Source organism: Melopsittacus undulatus, chromosome 10, assembly GCF_012275295.1.
Source record: "Melopsittacus undulatus isolate bMelUnd1 chromosome 10, bMelUnd1.mat.Z, whole genome shotgun sequence".
NCBI lineage: Eukaryota > Metazoa > Chordata > Aves > Psittaciformes > Psittaculidae > Melopsittacus > Melopsittacus undulatus.
The window spans coordinates 20,482,285-20,494,670 of record NC_047536.1 but is presented as its reverse complement, the minus strand read 5'-3'; the positions used below and the strand labels follow the sequence as shown (position 1 = coordinate 20,494,670).

At 41.3% G+C, this 12,386-nt stretch overlaps 1 long non-coding RNA gene across 1 annotated transcript; it reads left to right on the top strand.

Moving 5' to 3' along the window:
• The first annotated feature begins 6,706 nt into the window (after positions 1-6,706).
• LOC115946261 (uncharacterized) lies at positions 6,707-12,065 on the top strand. Its single transcript, XR_004080359.1, has 3 exons — positions 6,707-6,933; positions 9,344-9,478; positions 11,081-12,065. It is a non-coding gene; the product is annotated as an uncharacterized lncRNA (long non-coding RNA).
• Positions 12,066-12,386: the final 321 nt, after the last annotated feature.

The following is a 12,386-nucleotide window of genomic DNA, read 5'->3' as shown; positions in this document are numbered from 1 at the left end:
CCAGTCCTACCAGCAGTTTCAAAAGAGCCTCAAGGAATGTTCAATGGAATGTGAAAATTTTTCCTTTGGAAATTGCAGCTCAGATGGTGTTTTCTGTCACATGATGCTCAGCCTCAGCATTTCTATTTAAAAGCACAAAAACCCAGCGGTGGGAATAGCACAGGTAAACCTTGGGCAACTCTTTGAAACTCCAGGCCCTTGGTGATCTTAGCAGGTGAGCTGAGATAAATCGAGCAGCTCCGGCAGGCATGGGGCACATACACTGGACTGCTGGAGTGGAAGAGGCAGGTGGCAGAAAGTACTCTTTGATATAAAGATATAACGTCCTCTCTCAAACCTCAGGGAGCCCCGTCTCCTAATATTATTCTTTCTTCATTTTCAATTCAAACCAAAAATGAAAACAGAAAGAAAATAAGTCTCTTTTCTCTCCTTGCCTGCTTTTCCCCCTCTCTCCCTCCTGCTGCTGCAATGGCAATGGGAGGGGAAGAGAAAAGGGTCTAGAGCCACTTAGATCAGTTTCATGCAATGGAGAAGTAAGACAGGAATTAATTTTCTTGTTAGCCTTTTTGTAAGAAGACAGACAACCCTTTCAGCCCAAATACAATATTGTAATTGCTCATATTCAACTGACAGAGGTTCCCAGATGAGCTCCACTGAGGCATCATTTACTAATCTGTCATGTTCTCTAGCACCCGCACAGAGCACTGTAAAAGTGTCTTCTTCTCTTTAAGTTATTTATATAGTTGGCTGAAAGCGCTTTGCTTGTACAAACTAGAAACTATTAGATTAGACCAGCGGAGACAGCCAGAGGCAATCTTTTTAACAAAGTGAGTGGGATTCAAAGTAGGGTTGGAAAGCAAATATTATTTCACTGGAAGTCTATTAGAGGTAGTTCCCTGGATAACAAATAAGTGCTTTGTTAGCTTAGCTTGAAGAAATGCACCGGTCAGGTTGGCAGCAGCTGGGTCTAATGGTAAACTGTGTGATAGCAGATGATAATTCTGTGATCAGTGCAACACATAAGCCAATTTTGCTCTCCCTTCCTCCATAGCATGCCACATCCCTGGGTTTACTTATTTAAAGTGCATGTCAGAACTTAGCAGCTGGGGATATTGCCGTTTGTTTTAAAACTTCTCATCATCACGCATATGCACACACATAAAAAGAAAAAGTATGTAAATTCAGCCTATCAGAAAGCAAATATTGTTCTCACCAGGGAAGGCTAAACGTTTGTCTGTGTTGGAGTGCTCCAATCAAAGTGGAATCTGGGCTTAAACCAACTTTTAGACATAGAGCTCATCAGGACAAACAGAAACTCAGAGTCTCTAAGTATTAGGTGAGGTTAAAGCACATTTATAAAAATATGCAAAACAAGCCATAGTCATTATTAGCTGCTAATTCTGGCAAATATCATTTTCATTCAACCCCTGAGACAGCTGCTTTCAATGATGGATAATGTGATTTTGCCTTGGTAGAGGACAAAATGTCCCTGTGCTCTAAATCCATATGTGAGTGACTCCTAAAAGCAGAAACATGTCTGTATAACAACTTGGGATTTACTTCTTTCTATGAGAGATGCTCCATCCATGTAAGGGGTTCGTTTTATTTATTATTAATAACCATTTGGAAATTCCCTGTTTGGGTCTCCCAGTGTGAGGGATTAAAAATCGAAAATTATACATGGATAGAGAAAATACTAATGGACAGAGGATGAATTTTTGCAAAGAAAAAGCCTGATTGTTTCTGACTGTGGTGTGGAGGGCTAGAGACACCAGAAGGCTTCCCAAAAGGCCATTACTCAACCCCATTCCTTCTATTCACATGCAAGACTGGCTCAAGGCTGAACACAACAGGAATGCTGGGCTACCCAAAGGAGTCAGAGAAACCATGGCCCCATGTCCTGCTCAGCTTTACCCAGAATAAGTGGATTCCCCCTTGGGAAATGCATGACACAACCTGTTACAGGGGATGGCAGGGGGTTGTCTGCTCCATGCAGCTTCTATTGCAGTTGGACTTGGTCGTGGGAACTGCGCTCTGTCCCTTTCCTAAAGGGAAGGGTAGTGCCACCCAGAGCTATACACAATCTTCACCCCACAATTACATTTTCAAGCTCCGTCCACCTTCAATATACATATTCAGAGGTAAGATTCATCCCCAGGGTGAATGTAAACCCCTTCCCTGCACAATCTCCACATCCATCCAGCCTTCCCTTCTTTCCAAGCTCTGCTTTAAAACTTCGAGGAAGTTTGCCCTTTTGCCCTCCTCTCTCCTTATACTCCAAAGGCAGAGGAAAGAAAATAAAACTCTTAAGGAAGACAAGAGCAACTCTTGAGGTAGACATTTGCTTTTGGGGGGAGAGATAAGGAGAAAGAGTGAGAGGTTTTGTAGAGGCAAAATGCAGTGGGAAAATCCAGTCCATAGTTACCTATGAGTTGTGCAGGTGAAAACCACCATCCACTCATTAATACTCCTTAATAAGTTAAAAAGCTAGGGATTCCCAGGGACACACCTGGGTTTTACCTTGCCAAAGGAGTGGGAAGAAACAAGGTCCCCTCCCAAGCCCAAATCTCTCCTACGCAGTGGCAATGCCCCAATTCCTCGTCTGCCAAAGATCCTAAGTGCACATCCCTTCCATTCACAATTCACCTCTAATAGCGCTGCTCCCTGGTAATGATGGGTTAGCCTTTCTGTTGCTGGAAGCAGGCAGCTAAGCTGCAGCTCCCTTTGATCGTCCCTCACCACTCTTCCCGCAGGGCCATATTTTCCTAAGGGAGAAGGGGGTGAGGGTGCACCCATGTCACCAACTCCCTCTGGAACAAGCCAGGCAAGTCTTTTATCTGCAGGGAGGTTTCGCTCTATTTAGGAGGATTAAGGCTTCTCCAGTTTGACTAGAAGCCCTGGCCTGCTGATAAAACACGCATTTCAATAGCTTAGCACACCTGGCTAAATGCACTGTAAGTAGCTGCTTAAGTGTATGCATGTTAAAAGCATCCTATAGATGCTGGCATAGCAAATGGAAGTGACCTGGGGGGAGCACGGGGACACAGGAATGAAAGTCCCTCTTCTTTCTCCTTTCCATTTTATGGAGATTGTTTTCATTCACCATGAAGTGTCAAATTCCACCTTTTTCTTCTATAAGAAGGTGGCAATTACAGAAAATTTCTTTACAGGCAATGAAAGATCAGGGGCTAGAAAATGGAATTTATTCTTAGATTTGTCTGCAGTGACAAGGAGTCACCATGTGTGACTGGGTTTTTGCAATCACTCTTCCTCCTAGTTTGGCTCCTTTACACTTTATCAGTGGATCTGCTACACAGAAAAGGTTCAGACAACCCAGGTGATCTGCAGGGACATAGGAAGAAGAAAATGCCCAGGGAACAAATATGTGCCCTAGAAAGCTAAATACTTGTTGGGCCATCCCTCAGCTGTGGCAGCAGTTGTATTCCCACAGCAGTAAATGTAAGCAGATTTAGGCTGGTGGGATTTGCTTTTCTACTTACATTTTTCAGTTCTGACTGCACCAGAGGTTTCCTTTTTCTGATTGTGCATCTGGGGATGGATCCCAAAAGCTCAGATCACAGGGCTGTGACCCTGTGGGGCACTTCACATACACCTTGGCAGGTTTCTGGCTGAAGCTTGTATAGTGGGGGTCCCGCTAGCCTGGAACCTCCCACACGGTCACCAGGCTGCACTGAACAAACAGGACGTGAAAGCACTTCCCCAGCTCTCAGCACAAGACAACGTGGTAAAGTGAGTGGCACTTGCCTTTGTGCTTCTAGGAAAAGGCCAGTGTAAGCATTTTGCTGATGTATGGATTTAATGGAAGAGGTGGATTCCTGATTTTTTGTTTCTTTCCTGTTTTCTGGTTGCCTTTCTTTTAAGTGTAGCTCCTGATTTCAGCAGCTGGATGTTTCTATAGGGGCAAGGTGGGGTTAATAATTTGCTGTAACTAGTGCCTGTGTTTCACTGACAAACGCTTACAGCAGAGTGGGAATTTGAAGGCACTTGTCCAGGCTGGTAAAATACATTTTGTCACATTGATACACTTCTTTTTTATTAGTTTGGTTATAGTTTTTTATCAGCAGCTCTTTCGTTTCCTGGAGCTGGCTTACTCTCTTTAGATCAGTCACAGGCAGGCTGTAATGATCTTAATGCAGCTCTGATCTATACAAGCCAGGAGCTGAGTCTGGTGATATATTGCGATCTTTATTGCCCTGTTACTCCCATTGTCTCAAGTGCTTCTCCAGATCGATGGTGAAATTCCTCTGCTTTAGTGGCTGTAAACTGGGAGGCCACTCATTCACCAGACGTGTGATGAGCTAAACTGTCACAGATTGGGTTTATGGATGCTCAGCCTGCAAAAGACGTCACATGGGTGCATTCTGTAAAACTCTTGCCCAGGGAAGAGTGGAGTGAATCCTGGCTAATGTTGCACACACACACCCCCCCCCACACCCCCCCCCATACTCATTAGTTACATTTGGAATTAGTTCTTCCAAGTGGCTCTGGATCATCTCCTCACCATTGTGGCTGTCACAACTAGTATCTGATACAATTTTGGAACAGAAATAATTCGAATCTAGACTCCGAGCTTGGTATATTCAGGAAAACGAAGACTTCAGTGAGAAATAGTAAGGATGCTCACAGAAAAAATGCATTTGCATGTTAGACTTCAGAATTTGAGATTAAGGGGTCTGAGAAATTATATTGTGTCATTCAATATGTCATGAGATTTTAAAGCTGAAACCCTATTTATTGCTTTTGCATATAGTATCTCCCCCATACAAATACAGTTCTTACTATCTATTTCTCTTCAAACCTTAAGTTTGAGTTCACTCATTTCATCTCCTATCCTACCACCTATTCAGTTAACTCTAATTCAAGCCATTGCTTAGCTCCACCACCACCATATCCACATTGCCATTCTCTGCCTTCTCCTGGGCTTCTTTACACCTCTTCCCAAGCTTGAAACACAGCTGCAATTGGATTTCCTTCTTTATTATCCAAAATTCACAGGGAAGAGAACAATTACTGACATTAACTCCCTCACTCCTCGTTAGATTTGACATTTCAAGGATGGGAGTGGGGTGAGAAGGGAAGAGATTGATCCAATGTCCATAGAAGAGAAGGAACATAGAGCATTAGCTGTTCTTCCTTCACTTTCAACCCCAGGATAACTATCATCTAGACTCCTGAAGGGATCCTTTTCCTGAAAAATCTCAATTTTCCTTAAAAAAACTTTCAAGAGAAAAAAAAATTTCTGTAACTCCCAACAACTATAGTGACTGCTATTTAATATTGGATGTGTTGAGGATCTGGATTAGGAGGGCCTACAGCTATTATGAGCTTTTCCTGGTAACTTTGTCATGAGGATAAGAATTTGCCAGATCTTAGCAGGGACTTTATGTTGTTCATCCTTTGAAAGTGTATTTCTGGTCTGGAAATGCTCCTGGCCAGGACTTCCAGTATAGAAAATGTCATTCCAGAATCCAGGGCAGACAGCAACTGCTCAGCAAAGAGATGGCAAAAGAGGTTTGGACAGCCTGGGATGTAGAAGGAGGAAATCAGCAACTGATAATGTAAAGTCTTTCACTTAGAAGTAGGAAATTAAGGGCACAAACACAAAAATAAAGCAAAGAATGCAGGGAAGTAAGATCTATCAAGATTGGTCCCACATGAGCCCAAGGATGGAGCCTTGTGAGTAATACTAAAGTAATCTCGTCTTTATGTTGTTTCTTTGTTTTAAAAACGTGTTGCATGTCCATCATGGGGTACCAGGAGGATGAGGCCTGAGAGATTTTTAGAAGCAAGATGCAGAAGAGACTGATGGACTGAAAAAATAGTCCTCTATAGGAACAAATCTAAGTGCCAGCATATACGAGAGACCACAGTAGATTGAATGACGTTGTGTGTGTTGGGAGAGCTTCAATTACTTAATTAAGGAAACGATGATACCGAGAGCAGTTTGAAGAGAAAAGCTCTCTCATTTGGATTCATTTCACTTTATATCTTTTTGGTGAAAGATGGAAATAAAAACGGAAGCAGACATGAAATTTAATAATGTTATTGCTAGAAACTAAAATGGAAAAAATACTGGCAATGAATTAAAGCTGAGGCATAAAATGCTAAAAAAGGAAAGAGAAAAATGGTCAAGCAGAACCTAAATAATTCATCTGTTTCCAGCAGTGGAAGAGTACTCAAAAACAAGGTATGGTGGTTACAGCAGGCAACTGGGAGTTGGGACTCCTGAATTTTATTTCTTTTCCTTAACATACGTCATTCTGTAAGTCAGACTTTCCATGCTTCAGTGTACCCAATACTTCTTCACATGACAGTGATGTAGTTGGACTTAATTTGCTGATGCCCTGTAGGTGTAAATTGTTATGAATTGGCAGAAATCACTTGAGATTTAAGGATGAAGTTATCTTTCCATTAGGAGCTTGGCTACCAAAACAAACTGTCCATTGAAGTCCCCCAAAGACAATGCAGCTCCCACTGAAATTTCCCATTTCATAACTCACTCCAGGTAGAATTTTTCCTTCTGAAGTGATACTTCTAATTGAATATCTCCCTCCAACTCCCTGGCATGAATGTTGCTTCTGGGTAAGCAGTGTGAATTGCCTCTCTCTTGTTCATAAAGTTGAATCAAAACTTCAGTTAAGTCTATTATTATTATACTTTCCCTTGCAGGCCTCAATATCATCTCACATCAGAAGACTGTAGGCAATCGGACATGTGCCGATGAGACATACTCTCTATTTGGCCTTTCCAAACAGACCTGCTGCTGATTCCCGACACTTGGACAAGAGGATGATTAGAGCTTTGACGCTTTGCTGGGCAAATCTAGCACCTGCCAGTAGAGGCTGACAGTGGTCTACACACAATGGCTGCAGATAGAGTGTCTTGCCTTGGAGAAGCAAGCGTTACATCCAGGTGAGCTGAGATACTTGCATACCTTAGCCATCACTCTGTGAATTGTTTTCCTTCATGCATTTTTGGAAGATTCTCTTTTGTCCTCTGGCATGTCTATTTTTTAAGTGAGGTGTCCTTTCTGAACAGAGAATTTGTGCCCATAAAACCTGAAAAAGCCCACTCAACTACATGTTGTCAGTCAGACCAGCTAGATATGCAAATAAGGTAACCCAAAACAAAAGCTTCCAGATTGTTTGTATCCACTGTAGACTGTCATGGCACTGACATTGCTTCTGTGCATCAGAGAATCCATAGGAGAATTTGGTTGTCCATGATGGTGTAGATAATTGGTTACTAAAACCAACTGCACATTCAGATAGATAGAAGTGGTTTGTGGCTCATCCCTTTTGCCAAACTCAGTCGCTGCATCTGGATTTGAATTGCTAAAATCAGCACAAATGTTATTGTTGAAAGCCACAGACCATGGTTTATGTCAATGATAGAGAAACCTCAGAAAGTTTGGACATTTCCAGTCAGCACCCGAACGCTGGGGTATTTCCCCAGCTGTAGCCAATTGATATACTGCTGTTTCCACAAGTTCAAGTAGTAAACTCTGGAGAGAGATTCATGAAGGAGCCAGGGACTGAAGCTCTTTTGAGCTGCCAGTGGCACTTTATTGGTAAACCTATTCAATTTCTCATTTTGCCAGTGCAGAAGCATGAGTATGGATGTTGAGAGCCAGTTACCAGAAGAAATAATTACTTGAGAGATTTTTGAGCTTCAAAACTAATCCCATTTTAGTTGGAACAATGGTTAAGGTCATTTCCAAATTGGTACAAATGGAGTTGACTATCCCTGATCCAGAATAGCGAACATCAGCAAAGCACCAGCAATTAAACAGTTTGTTAACAACCGCTCTGCTGGAATGAGTCTGGGGCTATTGCACAGGAAGGGAAAGAAGGTGCTTCAGTGTAAATTGCACTGAACATTTCAGCACTGAGGCTGATAAATGGTTTCTGAAGGATTTTCCTGAAGTATCTGGGACTCCGAGGAGGGAAAACATCTCTCAGACCAGATGCTTTGAGCCAGAGCATCCTACCTGCAACACCAGATGTCAAAGTAGGAAGATAAAGGGGAGTTGTGGTTCCAGCAGAGAAATACAAAATCCAGCCTCACTGGGGTTGTATGTGCAAGAATTTTATCTCAAATATCAAGCTGGGACAGCTGTACTGCAATTTCTGCTTGTGGGAAAAGAAGAAGAGGTTTTTTAAACAAAGTGTGAGAATTACAAGATCTGCACCTCCAAAACACTATCAAAATCAATATTGAGGTCTTTAACTCCTATATACAGAACATGGTTTAGTGTGAGGTGTTCCTGCCCATGGCAGGGGGGTTGAAACTGGATAATCTTAAGGTCCTTTCCAACCCTAGCTATTCTATGATTCTATGGGTACTGCTGAGTGCTCAGCTGAGCACCCTCCTGAAAATGCATCCTAAGTGTCTGAGAATGAAAAGTTTTGGTAAATTTGGAGCAAAGAGAAATATACTTTTTATTTTATTGGTTTAAAATATGGACCTTTTCAGTCCTTGTAGACATAGACTCCAATGCTGGCACATAAAATTAATTTTTATATTCTCCTTTAAGCAGGCCCTTTCTCTTCAGCGAATCTGCTCTCAAACGGATGAAACTTCCCAGTAGCACAAATCTGTGGGTTTAAACCGCTGTTATTCCTTATCTTTCCATATGAAACTTTTGCTTTGGCATAAAAGCTTTTATTTCTAACTTTAAAAAGTCAACTGAATTAAAAAAGAACATATCTGAAATAATAATGGAACTAGAATATCCATATGGACAACTCTACAGCTGTAGCAGCAGCAGTTCGATTCTACTGTCATGGATCAGTTTTCCTTAGTAAGGATATAAATCACACACATCTTTCTCTAAGGATCAGTAGACAGATCAACTCCAGGTACTCACTGCACAAAAAAAAAAACCCCTCACAACCACTCCTCTCCCCCACACTTTCTAAAATCTCAATAGAAAGCGGACTATAAAGTGGTGGCTTTTTCCCATCTCCCTTAGTTGATGTTTTCTGTCAAGCCCCAGTTCTACTGCAAATGTTTGAATCAATTTCTGAAGCTAAGCATGGACAGTCTAATTCAGCTTGTTTCTTCCCGGTTAATACGCATCTCCAAATACCCAGAAAAAGTCTCAGGACATTGCATTTGATTTTGCACTTGACAGTTACAAATCATGTTCACTAATCTGGATTTAGGACAATTGAGGTGCAGTTTGCTCTCCAGTTCAGCAATAATGATGAAAAAATATAAAATTGCCTTCCCTGTTGGCTATGTGTGTGTGTACATAAATATGTGTGTAATTACAAAGAATTATTCATGTTGCTGTATTTGCTATATACTTTAACTTCAGGTGTTCATGGCCCATTACAATGGAGCAATTCCAAAGTTTCCTAAGCAAGATGAGCAGTACCATAAATATGTGTATGCCGTTGCCAATTACTGCATGAGTAACAATATCCTGAATGTCATATTCCTTCATTAAAAGGTGAGCTTGGGAATATCCTCAGTTTCTGCTTTCTCGGCGTTTCTTGAGCAGACTCCAGCCTCATGGTAGTCAGCAGCAGCAAGCAGTGGGGAGCTGCAGTTTTAATAACAAACTGTGACTAGTTGCTACTGGCTGGGAAGCAGCTCCCACTAGAGTGCACGGCCGTCGAAGTTGTGGGAGAGTATACAAGTCTTCGATTTAATAGATGGTCTTTTGAGTGAAATGCATCAAAGCCTGAGCAGACCCTTTGCTGTGGAAATGTTATCCTCAGCTGAAACTAGGGATAGGGTTCTCTAATTTGCTCAAATCTATCAATTTACAGCAGACAATATCATCATTAAGAGCTGAGAGTGGGTGGAGGGAGAAGGAGGAATAAAGGAGATAAATCATTGCTACTCTTCTAAGAGAGCATTATAACTGTTTCTCAGAGAAGAACTTGCTATGAACACACAGCTTCAAATTCAGCAGCAGCAACTCTCTCAAAGACTTGAATAGCAGTTTTACAGCCTTTACTGATAATCCCATACACTTTGTTATTATGTCAATGCAAATTGTCATAATTTATTATTTATACAAGAGGTTTTCCAAAGTAACAAGGACAGCCAAGCATCCAACTCCCTTCAAAAGTCAGTGTGGCAATTAGGTTCCTGGATCTATCTATACCTCCAGTATACCTCCAGCACCTATACCTTCACAAATGGCCTGGTGCATCTGATGGGCTTGGCTTGTTTATTGAATTATCTGTAAGATGTATTTCTGTGGGATTTACTTTGATTTTCAGAATCTGTGTCCCAGACAAATAAATTCTCTATTCAGTTCAGGCACTCTAACATATTTTGTTTGCATTAGCTACACTCTGTTGCATTAGTAATGTCCCATCATATCATATTAGTAGTCTGCTTTGCTAATACAGGAAAAGTTGTTCACGCAGTACAAAGTCTACATGTGTTAGTAGTTGTTTTCCTTTGTATTTCATTATAGAGAGAGGCATTGAGCTCGGGGGGGGGGGGGGGGGGGGGGGGGGGGGGGGGGGAAGGGGGAAGGGGAAATTTCTTTGATATCTCAAGTTAGATTTATCCAGTGGGATAATAGGAAGACATTTTGGTTTGCTTAAATTTGAACAAGGAAAATAAAAGTACTACATTTTCTTCCTTTTATCTTTCCAAATGCAAAGAGGCCATTGGAGTGATTTTATTTAACTGAAAGTAGTTCAGCTGGCTGAGATTTTAAATGTGGGCATTTTGACTATTTTCACTTTAAAAAATATTAATCCAAAAACCCAAAATGGAGGAACAGTGTTTATAGGACATGAAAAGACTTCTTCCTTCTTCTCCCAACTCTGTCCACTGCTGAGGTGACGTAGCTCTGACTGACTGCAATGACAGGAGGGCTCCCCACTCCCTTGGCAAAAATGCCCCCATTTTTTAGTATCTTACAGAAAATTGAATCCAGCATAAATCAACATAGAGACTGATCTTCAAACTGCTTTTCTGCACTACTTCTAATATGTGGCCTGTGGTCCTTTACTGTGTGTGCATCAAACATTTCCACAAGGACTAGAACAAAACTGAGTTGATTTTGTTCTCTACTGTCTGTTTGCAGAGCCACTGGGACAATTATACATATCTGTGATCCAAGAGTAAGAGCAGCACATGGAGCTCCAGAAGTAAAAGTCTGACCAATAATTTCCAAGGAACTGCGTGAGGTCAAGCTAGCCCCCTGTACTGCTATTGCACTTCTGCTAAAGGGACCAAGTGAGAAAATACTTCTTACACATACGGTTATATTAAGGCTAATCCAGCATCATAGTCCACAAAGCTTTTATATACACTAAAACCTGAGAAGGGAGGAAGGGAAAATGTGTTTATATGTGGTGAGAAAAAAGTATAATCTTATACAGAGAACTTTGTCTCAGCTGTTGAACAAGAAGATCAGGACAACATGTGCAATAATGCTCAACCTTCCTTCTAGTGCAAGATAGCATTAACAAGCACAGTGAATGATGAAGTTCAATGTCTTGCAACTTACACACTCATCATGTCCTCCAGAGCAAAGCTAATGCCAGACAATGACTCCTGTGATACACCATGTCTTTTCTGTTTGTTTGTTTTAATAAACTAATGAGAGCAAGAGGAACACCAGGCACACTGCTGTGTCAGATGTGACGTCTCCCTCATGCACACATGTACTTCTCCCTACCTGCAGTGGAAAGCCATCCCAAAAACACTGTGATAGGACTTCACAACTCCAAACCTATCAAAAGCATGTAGCATTTAAAACACAGTGTTTGAGAAATGTTTCAGGAGTTATTAGAACTGAGTCTGTCTCTCTCCTGACTAGTTTTAGTGCCTCAGGTGATATGTACAGTTGCTAATGATCACTTTTATTTACTGCATAATACTCCCTGAAATATAGTTGTGAATCAGTGCTTGACAGAATAACACAGAAACATGGCTCCTGCCCAACAGGTATCCAAAGCCACAAGCAGCACAAGAGTGTCAGGCACTTTATGCTGAGCTCTCTCAAAAAATTTGGCCTTTAAAAGAAGGAATACTTCTCTAAATCTTTCCCTGGGACCAAGTATGCACTGGAGAGAAAAATGATAATAAATACATTGTATAGATGACTGTGTATTGTCTAAAAAGGTCCTTTTCAATCAGATGTCTCATAAAAACTAGTTTCTGCCAAGACTAGAAATGGATTAAAATGTTTAGAAGGAGTTCTTTACCAGCTCTCTAATGGAACAAAACATTTAGGAGGTAAGACTTTTCGTACCCAGCTGCCATCTGGTGCAGAAGTGAATGTTACACTTCTGATACCGAGTCAGAAGACTTCCGTGCATCCACCTTGGAAAAAAAGAAATTCTGGTTTTAGTACAGTAATTTTAAAGGCAGTATTACAATATCTG